The 7,611-nt window shown below is 39.3% G+C and overlaps 1 protein-coding gene and 1 pseudogene across 1 annotated transcript in view; one reads left to right on the plus strand and one right to left on the minus strand.

The window, feature by feature from the left end:
• Positions 1 to 7,611, minus strand: part of SARS (seryl-tRNA synthetase) — a 35,173-nt gene that overhangs the window by 21,539 nt on the left and 6,023 nt on the right. The gene's annotated exons all lie outside the window — the stretch shown is intronic.
• LOC102860600 lies at positions 5,672 to 6,527 on the plus strand (annotated as a pseudogene).

The following is a 7,611-nucleotide window of genomic DNA, read 5'->3' on the forward strand; positions in this document are numbered from 1 at the left end:
CCCAAAATCTCTGTAAATGTTTATGAAAATTAATAAAATATAATTATAGAAAAAAAAATAAAGTAACTCACTTGTGGTGTTAACAGTATGTAATAAAAGCATATCTTACATTGTTTCTAGCCTCCAACACAATGCAGAATGTTACTGCTGTGGTTAGGTGCCTTTAACTCATAGCGACTCTATGAACAACAGATCTGAACCTTGTCCTATCCTGTGCCATCCTCACTTCTGACACACTTTGAGCCCATTGCTGCAGTCAGTGTGTAATCCACCTCGTTGAGGGTCTTATTCTTTTGCACAATTTTATTTTATCTCTTTCTCTGTACTCTCTTTCAATCATTGAAGGTCTTCTTCTCTTTTGTACTTGACTTAATGGAACCTAACAATAGCAATAACAAGATTTGATCAAGCCCTGAGTTAAAATGTTGAAGGAAGTTGTGAGCAAAATCTTGACTGATTTGGGAAACATCAAAAGAAGAGGGACCAAAAAATTTTGCGGATACAAAATCATTTTAGGAAGAAGGATATGATCAAGAACCAGTGGTAATAAAGAATGACATTCACACTGTACTGAAGCTACTGGTAAAAAAGAAATCCCCAGGAATTGATGGGGTACCAACTGAGGTGTTTCAAAAAACATGCAGCCGTGGATGTGCTCACCACTCTGTGCCAAGAAATTTAGAAGAGAGCTACCTGACAGGAAAAAAAATATATTCTTATTTGTTTCCCATTCCCCAAAATGGTGATCTCACAGAATGTGAAAAAATATTAAACAAAATCACTAATATTACATGCAAGTAAAATCTTGCTGAAGATGACCCCAGATGGCTAGAATGGTTTATCCACAGAGAACTTGCCAGAAATTCAACATGGATTTAGAAGAAGTCATGGCACCAGGGATATTATATTACTGCTAATGTCAGATAATATTGGCTAAAAACAGAAAATACCAGAAGGACACCTGAGGGAAGCCAAATATCAAATTTAATAATAGTAGACCAAATGCTGTATGGGAAATGAGGGAAGCTTAATACACGCTGAAGGTCACCTTGTGGCACTGGGGTGTTCCCTAGGAGTCAACATTGTTCTTAGTTTGTGTCAAATGAATCACTTCCTCTTGAGATTAGTATAAAGAGGAACTTGGCCTTATCTGTAAAAGACTTCACCATTATCCTTTGGTTTTGTTTTGTACTTCCTTGTGAGTTCACTTTGTTTACCTTCCTTATGATTCTAAATAAATACTAAGAGAAGCATGGCTTGGGGCCTTCAGTCATGGAAACTGTTGGCCCCCTGTTTTTCACACTCTGTTCTATATCATTCCTGGTAGTCTGTCTCATTATTAATAATTATAAAATTATTTCATTCTTTGGGACCTTTGGTCTGCAACAGACACCTATGTGTGGTTTATTGACTATGCAAAGGCATTTGACTCTGTGGATCATAACAAATTATGGCTAACACTGAGAAGAATAGAAATCCCAGAACACTTAACTGTGCTCATGAGAAACCTATACTCAAACCAGGAAGTCATTGTATGAACAGAGCAAGGGAACAATACATAGTTGTTTTTTTTAAAAAAAGGTGTGCGTCAGAGATGTAACCTTTCTGCATACCTATTCAATCTGTATGCTTAGCAAAACAATTTAGAGACTAGACTTTATGAAGAAGAATGTGGCATCAGGATCAGAGAAAAACTCAACAACTTGTGTTATGCAGTTGATAGACACAATCTTGCTTGCTCAAAACTTAGAAAATTTGCAACACTAGCTGCAGAAGATCAAAGACTACAGCCTTCAATATGGATTACATCACCAAAGGGCTAACAGGTAACATCATGAAAGAAGGAGAAAAGATTGAGTTGTCAACAATTTCATCTTGCATAGCTTTGCAATAAATACCCTTGGTACCAGCAGTCAAGAAATCAAAAGACACATTGCATTGGGTAAATCTGCAGTCAAGGATCTCTCTAAGGTGTTATGGATCAATGATGTCAGTTTAAAGACCAAGGTAGGTGCACCTGATTCAAATCACAGTCTTTTCAATGACTTGCCACACATCTGTAAGTTGGACAATAGCTAAGTGTGACAGAAACAGAATCAATGCCTTGAAGTTGTGGGCTGGATAATACTGAATATGTCATGGACCACCAAAAAACAAACAAGTATGTCTTGAAGAGAGTGTAACTAGGGTGGTGAAACTCTGTCTCACATATTTGGGGCATGTTGTTAGGAGGAGCTAGTCCTTGGAATGGGACGGACATCATGCTTGGAAAGGTGCAGGGTCAGCAAAAGAGAAGCAGATCCTCAGTGAGACAGACTGACATAATAACTGTTACAATGGGCTCAAATACATCAGAGATGAAGAGGATGGCACAGGGTAGACGTAGGTTTAAATCCCTTGTTCGTAAACAAGAAGATTGAGGGTGGCTATGGATTTCTCAGTAAATGACTGTCATCAAATGAAGAAAGCTTTAGTCTATTTCTAGTTTGTTTTGTTTTTATCATGAATTGAATCTCCATACTGGGGGTAAAAAAAGTAACTCCAATTTCTAGCTTATACTGAAATTAATGTGAAACCTAAGTAGGAGAATCTCCTCAGGATCTTGGGATATAAAATGATTTTCCAAACAGAAACAGGAAGCACAGGTTAGAAAAGAAAATATTAATATATAAAATATTATTAAATTCAACTCAAGTCATTGCTGTTAAGTCAGAACTAATCCACAGCTAACCTTCCAGCAGGTCTTCTGAGGTTGAAAATCACACAGGAGGAGCTTACCTGTCTTTCTCCTATGCAGCCGCTGGTGATCAAACTGCCAGCGAGGTGCCTGCAACCTCTGGGTTAACAATGCATCTGCTGACATACTAACATTTCTGATAGACTACCACCAGAGCTTCCTTTAATTAAATTAGACTTTATGATAGTTAAAATTAAGAACTTATCTCCATCAAAAACCTGAGAAAACGGAAAAGGCAAATTACAGAGCCTGGGAGAAGATACTTGTCTGTCTCTCTTCTGCGTGTGTGTGTGTGTGTGTGTCCCTCTTTCTCATTGCTGTCTAGTCAAAACTGAACCATAGCTGGCTTTCCAATGGGTCTTTGGAGGTTGTAAAACAGTTATAGGAGGAGAATGCTTATCTTCCTCCTACTAAGCTGCTGGTGGAATCTTTGGATTGGCAGAACAACTCCTTACCTTCAAAACACACACACACACACACACACACACACACATCAGATCTCTATTTATATATATATCTGACACACATCTCATATACAGAATGAAAAAAATTTCAACAAATCAATAATAAAAAATTGGGCAAAAGGTCTGAACAGACAACTCTCCAAAGAGACTGTCTTAAAGCCAACAAGCAGATGAAAAAGTGATCAATATCTTTAATCAGAGAGATAGGCAAATTAAAACTACAAAGAAACCTTACTACATACCTACCAAACTACAATTATAAGGACTGTCAATTAAAAGCATTGGTAAAGGTGCTAAGAAACTAGAATTATTATGTCTATCTGTGTTTCATTGACTATGTAAAGGCATTTGACTGTGTGGATCATAACAAACTGTGGCTGACTCTGAGAAGAATGGGGATCCCAGAACACTAGATTGTGCTTATGTGAAGGCTATACTTGGACCAGGAGGAAGTCGTCAGAACAGAGCAAGGAAACACTGCATGGTTCAAATTGGTAAGGATGTATTCCAGGGATGTGTCCTATCTCCATACTTTTTCCAATCTATATGCAGAACCAAAGCCAAAGGTGGTGACTCTACTCCGCAGCCCTCAGGCCTGCCTTTAATTGTTTTTGGTGAAACATTTTTCTAGGTCGTGTAACCCTGGTATGTCCACTTGCTGTACAGAGGTAACTCATGGTTGCTATGAAGCCGAATACTGTTACCCATGGTGGACAGTGTTTGGTGAAGCTCCCCGATTAAAACAAGCTTGGAAGCAGGAGTGGCATCCACTTCCACAGTAGCTTGCCTGTGGAAACCCTATGAACTTGGGAGAAAGGACCAAAGTTATAAAGGAAGTGTCCAGGACTTTCGTTCATAGGATCGCTATGAGTCGCCTGTGACTCTACGGCACTTAACAACAACAACAACAACAACATATGCAGAACAGATTATCTGGGAGGCTGGGCTCTATGAGGAAAAATGTGGCATAAGGATTGGAGGATTAGAGGTAAACTCATCAACAATCTGCGTTATGCAGATGACACAACCCTGCTTGCTGAAACTGAGGAGGATATGATGTGCTTGCTGCAGAAGGTCAAGGACTACAGCCTTCAAAATGGATTGAGGCTCAACATAAAAAAAAACACCAAACACTCTCACAACTAGGCCAATTGGCAGCATCATGATAGATGGTGAAGAGATTGAGATTGTTCACAGCTTTAGTTTGCTTGGCTCCACAATCAACATTCTTGGTGCCAGTAGCCAGGAAATTAAAAGATAATTTGCATTGGGAAAGTCTGCTATCAGAGACCTCTCCAAAGTACTGAAGCGCAACGATGTCAGTCTGGAGACAGGTGCACCTGATTCAGGCAATAGTCTTTGCAATTACTTGTTATCCATCAGAAAGCTGGACAATGACCAGGGATGATAGTAGGAGACTTGATGTCTTTGAGCTGTTGTGCTGGAGAAGAATACTGAATATACACCACTGCTAAGAGAACAAACAGATTATCCTAGACCAGGCTGCTCCTTAGAGGCAAGGATTCTGAAGCTTTGTCTGACATACTCTGGGCATGCTGCAAGGTGGAACCAGTCCTTGGAGAGGGATGTCATGCTTGGGAGGATGGAGGAACAGCGCAAGAGAGAAAGATCCTTGATGAGATGGATTGATTCAGTGACTGAGGTAATTGGGGTAGGTGTGTCAGAGACAAAAAGATTGGAAAAGGACAGAGCAGGATTTAGGGCTGTTGTACCTAAGGTTGCTATGAGTCACAGGCAACTTGATGCCACATGAAAGCAACAACAACAACAACAACATATTTAGACACTTTGGGAAAATATTTGGCAGTTTCTATTACATTTAAATATGTCCCTACCTTGTGAGGCAGCAACTCCTCTCACGGTTTTCTATTCAGCAGAAATGCATATTTGTTTTGCAAAAAGACACAGACAAGAATGTTAATAGTAGCTTATTCCTAATATCTTTGTATTATAAATGATACCAATAATAAATTGGTAACAGTCTAAGTGTCCATCAGAAGGGAAAACGGAGACTTAGATCCAAGATGGCAGCAGAGGCAGAGACAGTGTGGTGAACTGCGGGAGTAGCGAACCACTTAAAGCAGGGCCATTATGGCCTTCCACAGACTTCGGCTTATTGATAATTGAACACTTAAACAGTTGATGACTGGCCCTCAGTGAAGAATGAAGCTCAACAACAGGAATTCAAGGATTCCCAAGCAGAAAGGAAAATGATCGGTATATTTACCTAATACAATATTGTACAGCAAAGAAAAAACCAACCACTGCTCCACATAACAATATGAGAGAACTGCACAGACAAGAGAAAGAAGTCACATATAAAAATATCTACTATAGCCGCCATTTTGGGGACGGGAAGAGTTCAGGTCTGAGGCAGCAAAGGGCGGCGGTGACTACTGGATAACTTTTCAAAAGGAAAACTATTTTACGTCTGCCCTTTCCGCTTGAAATGGCCAAAGTGCTCAGTAACAGAGCCAGGCTGGTCTCTTACCTCACAGGATTTTGCTCTTTAATTTAAAGGATTGTGAATCCCAGAGCCTTTTCAACTGCAGGATCTTCAGGTTCTGATGAGTCTCATGTAAGCCACAGCGCCACCAGATGTCTGCTCCCGAACAGTCTGGCCTGATGAAACTATGGGACCATTTGGACCACAGGGTCAGAGGTTCCAACTTCCTGGGAACATGGACTTTGATTGCCACCTCAATGGGACAGCTTCACAGAGGAAAAGCCAGGCTTATAAAACATTGCCTGGTGTCCTGGCAGAACCTTTAAGTGAAAGGCATGAGTTTGTGATGGCACAGTACGTTAATGAATTTCAGGGAAAGGATACACCTCTTGAACAAGAAGTTAACAGTGTAGAGTGTGCCATCCAAACATGTCCAGAATTGCTGAGAAGAGATTTTGAATCACTGTTTCCAGAAGAACAACCAACAAATTAAAGGTTTTGACTGTAACACAGAAAACCAACAATGATGCAACTATTTGGAGTGAGGAAGTAGAAAATGAGAGAGAAATGCTTTTAGAAAAGTTAATAGTGCCAAGGAAGTTTGCTTTGCTCTTCCAGATAAAGGCTATTGGGTAGACTTTATTGACCCATCATCTGGTTCGGCATTTCTTGGAGCATATACCAAGAACAAACTTTTGAAACTGATGAATGCAATCATCATTTAGGATTCTCTGTTGATGATCTTGGCTGCTGTAAAGTGATTCATCATAGCAACTGGGGTATTCATGCGTTTGTAGGTAGTATCTTCACAAATGCAACACCAGAGAGCCATATTGTGAAGAAATTAAGTGGCAACTAGCAGTCTTGACAATGCATTTGATTGTATTTTTGGTACATAAATTTGATCTGTAAACACTAGCAAAAGCTGCGGTTTTAAAAACATAGATATTTTGAGGTATTTATGCCAAGATTCTTAAATTTACAACACTGGCAAATGATTTGTGATTTTTAAATTGCAACTCTTTGATGGTCATATTATCACTGAGCACATGGTGAACATAACGACAGTGTAGACTGTGATGATTAATATGTAATCAGGACAGGAATAGGTTCTTATTTCTTCCCTTGTTGGATAAACCTGTTTTAATTCTTTTTCTCCATAAATAAATCACACACTCAGTTTAAAAAAAAAATCTACTATATAAGTCTATTTTAATTCTGTTCAATAATCACCGTAATTTATGGTGATGTTGTTAGGTCTGTGAAGTCAACTTCAACTCCTATAGACCTTTAAACAGATGGAAACTTTGCCCAGTCCTGTGCCATCTTCATGATTTATGGTAAAAGAGGTCAGAATATTATCTTTGGGGAGATTGTTTGACTATGATGGGGCTCTGAGGGAGCCTGCTGAGGTGCCACAAAATTCTTAGATTGACCTCCGGGCAGTGGTTTCATAGGTATATTTTAAAAATTCATCATTTTGTACTTTAAGATTTGTATAATTGTACCCACGTTTATCGCAGCTCTGTTCACAATAGCAAGAACTTGGAAACAACTTAAGTGTCCATCAACAAACGAATGGATAGAGAAGCTGTGATATATTCACACAATGGAATACTACGCTGCATTGAAAAAACAAGGAACTCAGGCAGCATTATTTAAAATGGGTGAGCCTGGAGGACATTATGCTGAGTGAGATATCTCAGTCACAAAAGGAAAAATATTGCATGGTGCCACTTCTATAAAATGGGACTGATATCAGGGCTGGGGTAAGACTGAGGAAAACTGGATAAATTGTGTATACTGCACTGAAACAGATGAGGGAGTGAATAATTTAAAAGCTATGTATGATAGGGTATTAAGGTTATCACAAGAGTCCACAATTAAGGTTGCATAGTGGAATGTACTTGGGGTGGTGGGAGGGGATTGTGTACCAGGGAGGG

The sequence above is a fragment of the Elephantulus edwardii genome, unplaced genomic scaffold (genome assembly GCF_000299155.1).
Source record: "Elephantulus edwardii isolate Elephantulus edwardi_28Jun2011 unplaced genomic scaffold, EleEdw1.0 scaffold00252, whole genome shotgun sequence".
In the NCBI taxonomy this organism is placed as follows: domain Eukaryota; kingdom Metazoa; phylum Chordata; class Mammalia; order Macroscelidea; family Macroscelididae; genus Elephantulus; species Elephantulus edwardii.